At 38.9% G+C, this 11108-nt stretch overlaps 1 protein-coding gene across 1 annotated transcript in view; it reads right to left on the reverse strand.

The window, feature by feature from the left end:
• The window catches only part of LOC141331493 (malonate--CoA ligase ACSF3, mitochondrial-like), a 30169-nt gene extending 29641 nt beyond the window's left edge, over positions 1-528 (reverse strand). Inside the window, exon 1 of the mRNA XM_073836552.1 lies at positions 401-528. The gene's annotated coding sequence lies outside the window, so the exon portion shown is untranslated. The remainder of the gene's footprint in view (positions 1-400) is intronic.
• Between the last annotated feature and the right edge of the window lie 10580 nt (positions 529-11108).

An 11108-nucleotide genomic window follows, 5' to 3' on the forward strand; every position in this document is an offset into this window, starting at 1 on the left:
TGACCAGTGGTGATTCAAACATTTTGAGTTTAAAAGTCTCAGGGATCCCAAGACATAAAGACATAAAGAAGTTTATTGTAATTCATTGACTTAAAAAAACATACAACAGTACAAATTCTTTTTTTTTTTTTTTTTTTTTTTTTTGAGAAATTTTTGTAATTCTTTGAAAACTAAATTTACAATATTGTTTTCTTTTCTACTTGTCATATTACGATAAGGTCAGAGAAAGTCTTTAATCTATTTTTTTTTTCTTAAAATTCTGTATTGTATTTTCCTTACTCATTCATTCATTCATTTTTCACAAACAGCACAGGGGAACCAAACTTGAGACCCAAACGTAATGACAGTCAGTGTTAAAACAACAGTTCAAGATCATACAACGTTATTCCACATTTCTTACACTTCTTAAGACTGCCCGTTTCCCTGCCTTTATAACGTTCTCTGAGGTCGATATGCATAAAATCGTATAGAACTATACATTCCTCAAACACACATTCAGAATAAGACGCTTCCTACCTAAAGTCATACTAGATGCGGTGCGTCGTTTATATTCTTCCGTGTGAAAATCAAAGCAAGCGGAACCTTTATTTACCGCGCTCTTGACTATGGACCTTTTTCTTGTGTGTTTCTCGTGGTTTATTAAAGCTTTGCATTTTCGAAGCCACAACGATATCTTTAGATTTTATTGTAGTATTTAACTTAGGTGCGTTTATAAACAACAGAAAAATACATCTGCTAAAACATTATCTTTGTTTTCAAATAGACAAGAATAGAAAATATTGTTTTAGTGATATCTGTGTCATCAAGTAGACTAGAAATGTTAGCCTTAGCTTTCATGTAAGAGTGATATATATTAGGTATGATAACAATACAATGCAATAACAACAATACAGTCTAAAATATGAATTTTCTGCGGAAAAAGTCAAACATGTAATACACAAGTGTGAAAATAGGATGAGGCATACAGACAGATGGACTGAAGTTGGTGAATATTGACATCTAAGCGTGTATTTTGCCATCACACTGTTCTCACCCAAGCTTTATCATGCCAACTGGTTTTGGCATCGGCTCACAGCACGGGCACACTTAGCCACCAGCTGGCAGTCGCGGGCCTCAAATAAGAATTGTTCAGACATGGCACTCATTCAAAAAGTTCTCACTTCCCTAAACCCCTCCGTGGTAAATAGGGATGGCATGTTCCTGCAAACTGAACGCTTTGTCTGAGAATCTCCCCTCCAGTTTGAGAAGTAGTATCGTCAACGAAGGATCCATTCACCATCACAGAAAGAGCTGGAAGCGAGAACACTCTCCTTAAGGCTTTAAATGCCTTAAACAGATCATTGATTCGAGACGCTTTGTGTTGCACGTGATGTAGATGTTTTGATGGACGTCCTTCTTGTTTCGTAAGGAATTCGATGATTTTCTTTTTAACGGATCCAGGCTTGTATCCCAGCATGCTCTTGGTATGAATTTTGAAATTCCAGCTGCTCTTCAAACATGTCCGATTGGTTTGGAAAGAAGACCGAAGGGTGACCGACGAGCAGAAGGCAACCCGGTGAGCATATATTTGACGCGTAGCTACAGTGGCTGTCCGCCAACTCGGTATCTTCTCAGTCATGGTGTTAGCAGGTAACGCGTCCGGCAGTGGGCGCCAGCTCCCCATTTGGTTGGCCCAATATTCGCTGAAAACTGTGGGAGAGGAGAGACGCCCCCTCTTTTTTTGAAAGATTCGGAGAGTGAGTGGGGAACAGAAATCAAGGGGTGTTCCAAAAACATGTGTCAGGTTGGCACCAGATGAGAATGCCTTGGCAAGCGCCTCACTCTCCCCCCTTGCCCCTCTTAGAACACATGGCACGTTGACGGCGGCATCTGGCTGCGTTGACTCTCAGCAGCTGCGCTTTGTCTATGCCAGTTGGGATGCTTGGCACTGCCACTTCATCAACTACCTGTGGCTTCTCCTGGGCGCGGAGCGGGCGATGAATTATTTGGTGCTGCAGCTGCAAACTTGACTTCTTTCCAAGAGATACAGTTGTGTAAACACATGCTAGATTCATGGCACACAAACAAATGCTTTGCATACTTGGACAATTTGTATACAGGAGGACAACTCTGCATCTGGGCTTACTTTGTTCAACGCTGGACATCTGGTCTCTGGAGGAAGTTCACAACATTATCACATGGAAACCTTTGTACTCTATTATACAAGAATCTTCAGGAAGAAGATGTTTTTGCCATTCTTTGTCAACATGCTATGAAAGAGTGAGAAGAAACCTTTTTTCTCAAAAATCTTCAAGGAGTTTGTTGACAATACTATATGAAAGAAAGACCCCTTAACTGGATTATTCCAAACGAGTTCCTCATGGTTCTGTGCTGGGCCCTATTACATTCCATAATTATTTTGTCACATTGAATAAGAAATACAGAATTCACTGTGTCAAGCTTCCCTAATGCTGTTCTCCATCTGTTCCAAAATGTGTGGTTTACACGGGACTAATACTTAAAACATGTACCATGAGGGTCTTCCCATGTCTAGGATTTTCCCCATGACTGCTGTTCAACACATATCGGTGCTCTAGAAATTACAAGCTTTCCTCATTTGGAAAGCATCATTTGGTATCTCCAGGGGTAACTGTCATGTTCTTTAAATTTTGCAAAAATTGCAAAACCTCCAGAGGATCTAAGACATCACAGCCTTTTAATAAAACAACAAACTCTGCTCTATTTGAGAGGGGCAGGGAGAGCTTACTTACATCAGAGTGGAGCAGCTAAGGCAACATCAAGCAGTACATTTGACAAAAACATGTCAGGCTTTGTTTTTTAAGTGAACTCGACATTTGTTATGTTCTAAGCCCTGACATCCACAGAGCTACGCGACCCAGATTTGATTGAATTTCTTTACAGGTTTTGTTTTTAGGTATTTTCATTGGAGACAGATTATATCTGTCAAGATTCAAAGACAGCAGTTCTCTTTTTTGTTCAGCTTCTGGTGACCCACTGGGAGTTTGGCTCCATCTGTGCCAGCCTGACCCAGTTTAGCCACGGCCACTTCCAACTGTTCCATGTCCCGAGCATATGTGCAGTTGCAGGGGGAAAAGCGATCCTCACCACGCGGGACAGGGAAAAGCACGCTGCAGACATGACACTGGGCCTGACTCTAGTCTACCCTCTTCCCAGAGCATATGTCAGGAACAGGACTGGCCTTCAGGACCCATACACTGGAGTTATTCTGCTTTGAAAGCAGTGAAACTGTGCTGGCATGGTTTGACATTTTGGTGTTTGGGGTGTTTGAGCATGGATTGTGTTATTTGTAAATTACAACAGAATGTTAATTTGAAAGACAGAGAGGGATAGAGTAACACTAACCATACATAACATAATAAATCATCAAGCAATATGAATTGTTTTATGGCTTTCTACAGGGTAGTCCCTCATGAAATCTCATTAGTCTAAATCCTGCATCTTAAAACTGTACAGTGAACATGAAATATATTCTGATTGGCTTCAGTTGAGTCCTATTGCGTACCAGTTTCACATTTAGTGTGGAAAGAAAAATTGTTAACTGCACTAGAAGCATGTCTCACTATGTCTGGTTATGTCTAAAAGAGAAACAAGGTACATTAAATATCAATCTTGTTTACTCGTATTTGATTTAAAGGTAAAATTAAACCCAAACCCAGATTGTAATAACAAAGACCTGTGATCTGACTTGTGTATTATATAGAATTGTAATATTTTTTTTTCATCAATCACAAACCTGAAGTTATACATGAATACTAACGTTCAACCTGACACATAATAGTTTGTCAGGTCCTGGCGGGCTTGGGTCGTGTGGCAGACTAATATTATCTGCATTAGCCAGCCCAGATGGAGAGGAAGGAGCAGGGCTTCCCCAATAACCATGGCAATGGAAGTGGAAGCTGGCACTATTGGCAGCCAAGCAGATGTGTGGACAGTATCGGTGCCCAAAGCTTGTGCCCACTGGGAGCAGAGTGTGAGATGCACATATGGGGCCCCATGCTGGTGTTCAGCTGATGCAGCAAGATAGAATTACAGCTCAAACTATCACTCGATTTCAATACAGATTGAAAACTGAAATTTCAAAACTTTGAAGCACATTTACTGACTAAAATATGAGTGGGGCCTGGCTGTGCAAAACAACTACAAGGGTGTTGCTGAGTGATTGTTAACATCTTAAAATGCAGTTACAATAATTGTCTTTGCCCAACCTAAAATACTGTGTTTTATGCCCCAAGTCTCTCCTTAAGTGTAGCTGCTCGCAATTTGTCAGATTACAAGTTTAATTCCACTCTTCGTTCCCTATCCCTTCGGTTTCTTTGCTCAGGGTACATCTGGGTCTGAGTTGGTATATTTACCTCATCCATGTTAATACCACCGTAAGTCCTAGCAGCAGCTGTTTACCACTGTAACTAGTTAACGCCTCAGGGTGAGATGTCAGCTTCACTGTTTTATTCATGTTTTGTCACTTTGACTTGTGTTTGTCTGACACAAATATATTGCAAGAAATGCAAAGGCAACTCATTTGGAGATTTGCAACTATTATAATGATAACTATATTACTATAATAGGAGTAATGCAAAGATGCAAATTATTTGTCACCAACGGTGGTTCACTTTTGTGATTTAGAATGTAGTATGCTCATATTACCTAATAATAGTTCACATAAACCATACTAGACCAGCTAGACCAGCTAGACACAACATTATAAGACATTGATATTTGAATAAAGGCACAATATGTAAGCTTTTTGGATTAAAAAAAAACTATATATATATATATATATATATATATATATATATATATATATATATATATATATATATATATAAAAAGAACAGTGTTATATTTTTGTTGACTTGTGTACTTACATTATCCCAAATGGCTGTGTCATTGTTTCACCTGCCGATTATGTCATACACTTTTAATATGCTATGTGTTTTATTAGACAGGTGACAAACGCACAGAGTAGCATAACAGAACTTACAGCACACTCAAATGTATCTAGTATTATAAACAGCGCTGTTTTACCTCACTTACGCAATTGCTCCAGTGGCCTGATTTCACGGCTTTCAGTCTCACCCCGCTTCATACTACAGTGACGTTAATAAATCTTTATTACATTAGCTCATCCATGAGCATGATTTTTGATCGAGTCTCATCGGCTGTGGGGATGAAGACTGCAACTCCCATAATTCTACACTTATTCACGGCATCATCAAACTATGCCTTTTTTCGAATATTCGCACTCTAGCGGCGAAAATGACATATTGTGCCTTTAAATTTCGGTTGCGATGTTGGGTGGCCAAAATTCTATGTAAATTCAATGTCAACGTTAAACTGATGTTCAATTTTGACGTCATCTGACATTGATATTTTGATGTTTTTAGGTTGTGTAACCAAAATGCGAAACAATCTAAAGCCAATGCCAAAATGACGTCAAATACTGACGTCAACTCTATTTTTATTCTCAACCAAAATGCAACATCTGTTCGACACTGGGGTCCAATGTCAACCTGACGTTATACTGACGTCCAGTGCCTGCTGGAACGGGTCAATACCAAAAGTTATGTTCATATTAAGCCATACCAGACCAGTTGGACTTAAGCTTTACCCCAGCTAGCACACAACGTCATAAGACGTTAATATTTGGTTAAATTTCAGTTGCGACACTGGGTGACCAAAAATTCTATGTAAATTCAATGTCTAGTATCAATGTTAAATTGATGTCTAATTTTAATGTCAGCTGACATTGATATTTTGTTGTTTTTAGATTGTGTAATCAAAATCCAACACAATCTAACATCAATGTCCAATTGACGTCAAATCTATTTTCATTCTCTACCAATGTCAGCCTGACATTATATTGGCGTCCAGTGCCTCCTGGGATAGGTCAACACCAAAAGTTATTTTCATATTAATTGCAACAAGTAACAGAGTTCACATAAACCATACCAGACCGGCTGGACTGAAGCTTTATCCCAGCTAGACACAACGTCATAAGACGTTGATATTTGGTTTAACTTAAGTGTAAATTCAATGTCTAATGTCAACGTTAAATTAATGTCCAATTTCGATATCAACTCTCTCTCTTTCTATTTCGGCTAGCTACCTTTTTATCAGGGGTCGCCACAGCAGAGTGATCCGCACAGCCGATTTGGAACGTTCTACGCCGGATGCCCTTCTTGCCCCAACTGAGGGCTGCCTGAGAGTGCACTAACTTGTGCAACCCCAGTGCTGGGACACACTCACTCAGTCATTCAATTATGATATCAACTGACATTGATATTTTGTTGTTTTTAGGTTGTGTAACCAAAATCCAACACAATCTGTCATCAGCTCTATTTTCATTCTCAACCAAAATCCAGCGATGGGGTCCAACGTCAACCTGACGTTATATTGACGTCCGGTGCCTGCTGGGATGGATCAACAACAAAAGTTCCAGCATTAAAGTCTATAGTCCAATTGCTTAGAAGCATTATAACAAATTTAGTTTCAATAAATCACATAATTGGAGAATCAATGTTTGTATGACAAATTGTGTTAGATTATTCATGTTTTGTGCTGAAGTTTAATATGTAGGGTTAAGAATTTGACCTAGAACCTCACATGGAACCACTAATCATATTAATCACAAATGTCTATTTTGCAGAGGACTGATACTTGAAAAACAGATTGGGCTGTTTGCTCTGCCCTGCAGTGGTATTTCACAGTCAGTCTCTGCTGGCCATTACCGTCCTCATGGCACTCCAGTTTACTGATAGTCTCCCTCTAATGAGTTATTGATCCACTCTGTTTTCTCTTTGCTTTCTTTCAAGGCAACGGAAATGACTGCACAGGAGAGACAATCAGGGCTTTCCCAATCCAACTTCCAGGCAGAATGTCCTCTTTAGACCTGCACTAGTTCTGCAGGTCACCACAAAAAAAAAAAAAAAAAAACTGCAGGAGGTTTGTTTGGAAATGTTGTAGGGATTTTGTTTCAAGGGCTGTTTTTTTTAGTTCATTTGCATTTGGAGAGAGATGGCAGAACAGAGACAGCTCTGATCCTGCCACCACATGCCAAGCTTGTTCATGAAAATCAATGACGATTTGTCATGCACAGTCACTAGATTGTACATTTGGCCGCCATCTTTTCATGGCTACCATGTGTCATTGATCAGTCAGAGGTGATTTTAATCACAACCAATGAAAAAGCATATGGTCAAAGAACAAGTTTCCTTTTTGAAAGATTGTTAGTATTGTCACCCCTATAAAAAAGGGGGAAAAAATAAAAAAAAGTCACCTGAGAGATTAAAGTTATTACAGATGAAAGATTACAAAACCGTTTTTTTCTTTGGAATATGATGCAATTATATGAACAACAAAACCAAGACCTTGTAAGAAAGTTTGATGCACACTGGGGAAAAGAGCAAACTGTGATTGGTTGTGTCAGTGAATTTATTGTTTATCAGCTGGAAACAAATTGTTCGGAAGTGCTTCCAATTATATTGTTCCTCTGTGTTGTTATCACTGTAGTTCTAGCATGAACTTCCCTGGTTATTTTTCCCAGAATAATCTGCAGTGTGGACCAGACTTTATACCAATGGTCAAAAGTCTGGCTCTGCGAGACCAAAGATGCATTAACTTCTATCAGGATGAAGTGGAGTGCTGGGATGTGGCCATGAGCTGAATGAATAAATCACCAAAGCCACACTTCCTCTTCAGCAGGTTCTTATTTCCCCTTCCTTAACCTCTCGCAGCCAGGCACTTCTGTCTTTCCTTTCCTCTCATTCCGCCTCTCTCTCTCTCTTTGTGTGAGACTGTCACACCACTCTGTGTTGAGAGACGGCACCATATGTTGTCTAGCCTCTCTGGGAGGGCGGCCCAGCTTTGCTGTAGAGATGATGCTGCATGACTGCATGTGGCTGAGGGCAAACTTTGAATAGGAGATAAGCTAGAAAGAATGAAAGAGAGCTCCATCTTTTTTTTCATTTTTTCCTCGGGTTGTGTGTTTTTGAGTGTGAGAGCTTGCACTTTTCATCAGTTCCTTCTTGCACATTGGTGACTAGCTTGATAATGATTTGAATTGCAAAACTATAGTTCTGATTATTATTCATTTGTTAAATTGGTTTAGTGATGTCCTCATGAGTGGTAGATATGGCTTTAGTACCTCTTTCAATGTATGCCAAGCTTGTTTTTATAACCTGATGTTGCCAGACAAGCAAACAAATCAGTGCAAGTATTTGCACTACAAAAATTTATAAAAAGGTAATTTATTTAACTTAAAAGAAATCACAGATAGATAAAATCAAAAGCTATTAGAAAAGAGACTACGGTGTTTGTTTTTCTCCATGTTTGAAGGTAAAGCGGCAAAAGTGTGCGTGTTCAGAATTCATCTTGGATGTGTTTTCATTACCACTTTGCATCTTGAGCAGAGGGGTTCAGTCCTGCTCTAAATCACAGGATGGATTGTTAGGCACGCGTGTTATTAATTTTTTTCAGGTCCCGTGGCGTCTGTATGAATCTTAATGCTGCTGACTGGGCTGCTTGTGTTATCGACTTTCTTTAAAATATGAAGAGGTTTGCTGGAAGCGCCCAGGGTCATTAGCTGATGAGTGGGCTCAAATCCCTCTCCGAGGCTGTGTGGCTTCACCGTGTTAAATGTGCTCCTAAAATATTCATAATCATACTCGCACACACACATAATACTCCAGCGTGGTGGTTGAGCAGAATGTGTGTGTGACAATCAATATTTAAATGCATTCATGGTTTTGTGTGTGTGGTTAATTAGCTGCAGTTCTTAAGCCAAGAAGTTTGTGAGAAGATTAAGGGTAGCGCTGTCAGTGACAAGATAATTGCTATTTCATAAGTGTCTATGCTTATGACCTGGTTAAAAATCACAATCTGATGGTTGCATTGAATATGAGGGATATTGGGTTGTGGTTGGTAGCAGTTGATTTGGCTGTTACATGGATTTATCACTCTAATAATCTAAATGTGTTACAATATGCAGTAACCTTGCAGTCTATACAAACACTTTTAGCCATGCTGTTTTTGTGGCCAACAAGATTTTCTGGAATTTCCTCTCCCATTTTCATTCATTTATTCATTTAATATTTTGTAGGTGAGTATTGCTTAGCCAGGGTGTTTTTTGCCTTTCTGGAGGCACAGATTCACCATTAATTCAAAAACTGTACCATACTAAGTTCTGCTGACTTTGGAAGCAGCAGCATTTTCTGGAAAATTGATGATTAAGGTTATAGATGATTTCAATTTCTTATCTGCATAATTCTAACCTGAACATATTTGTTCAAGCTAATAGTCACTTTATCATTGACCAGAAAACAAATAATTAAATAGAAAACTTACAAATTTGCAAAACTGCAACTATGCCTTTATTTGTTCAATGCTAATTTAACAAACTATGGCATTCAAAACTTGCGCATAACTACCTCAATTAGCCATTGGTTGTATTGTATGTGTAGTAACCATGTTTTTGTTTTTGGTGTGTTGATTGCCATTTGTATAACCACAGATTTACTTCAAATACCATGGTTAAATTATTGTTAGTGTAGCAAAACCATGGTACATTTTCATAAGGGAGCCAAAATTAACTTGAAAGCTAGCTACAGTGAGGGAAAAATTATTTGATTTCCTGCTGATTTTATATGTTTGCCCACTGACAAAGAAATTATCAGTCTATAATTTTAATGGTTTATTTTAACAGTGAGAGACAGAATAACAACAAAAAAGTCCAGAAAAACGCATTTAAAAAAAGTTACAAATTTATTTGCATTTTTATGAGTGAAATAAGTATTTGATCCCCTATCAATCAGCAAGATTTCTGGATGACAGGTGTCTTTTATACAGGTACTGACACTGACAGCAGCGCGGATTGATGGAAACGGAAAGAATATAGTGCCGATTAAAACTGAGGTATGATTTTTGTCAGGAGTGTTTTTTGTGATGTAAATTAATCAAGCTTTGAAACGCATATATTTTTTTCACGTAAAAACGCACAGTTTTGTGGCCCCGGAAACTAACCGTGACTACTTTCTTGAAAAACTTCAAGCGGCCAGAACTCTGACCAGGGAGGTGAACGCAGTGTGGGTCAGTGTGTATACACTATAGTGCTGATAAGGATTGCATACAACTTCATGTCTTAAATGCTCGAACTATCCCTTTAACTCACTGTGTTTGAAGGAGGAGGAATGCTGCCTATGACCCCAAAAACACAATCCCCACCGTTTTCTGCTAAGGGGACAACTGTGCCGCATCAAAGAGACGATGGATGGGGCCATGTACCATCAAATCTTGGATGAGAACCTCCTTCCCTCAGTCAGGGCATTAAAAATGGGTCGTGGTGGGGTATTCCAGCATGACACTGACCCAAAACACACGGCCAAGGCAACAAAGTAGTAGCTCAAGAAGAAGCACACTAAGGTCCTGGAGTGGCCTAGCCAGTCTCCAGACCTTAATCCCATAGAAAATCTGTGGAGGAAGCTGAAGGTTCGAGCTGCCAAACTTTAATGACTTGAAGAGGATCTGCAAAGAGAAATGGGACAAAATCCTTCCTGACATGTGTGCAAACCTGATGGCCACAAGAACTACAAGAAACATCTGACCTCTGTGATTGCCAACAAGGGTTTTGCCACCAAGTTTTGTGAAGGGGTCAAATACTTACTTCACTCATTAAAATGCAAATCAATTTATAACTTTTTTGAAATGCGTTTTTCTGGATTTTGTTGTTGTTGTTGTTGTTATTCTGTCTCTCAGTGTTCAAAAAAAATTATGTACTGATCATTTTTTTGTCAGTAGGCAAATGTACAAAATCAGCAGGGGATCAAATAATTATTTTCCCTCACTGTACAGCTGAGTTCTCTCCCTTGTCAGTCAAGGATTTATTTGTAAAATTTTACTGGAGCACAGCAGAATCTTACTGGACCTTATTGTTAATGCTTTGCAAAACATAAGTTTTGTGGCCAAAAAACATTTTAATTTATGCTGAATACATGCTGTATTTGTTATGGTTTTCTGGTTGGTTGTAAGGGTGTTCTAAGTGGTTACTAGGCTTAGGTCAAAAAGAAAAAAGAAAAAAAAACTTCTAGGTGATA

This window comes from Garra rufa, chromosome 3 (assembly GCF_049309525.1).
Source record: "Garra rufa chromosome 3, GarRuf1.0, whole genome shotgun sequence".
In the NCBI taxonomy this organism is placed as follows: domain Eukaryota; kingdom Metazoa; phylum Chordata; class Actinopteri; order Cypriniformes; family Cyprinidae; genus Garra; species Garra rufa.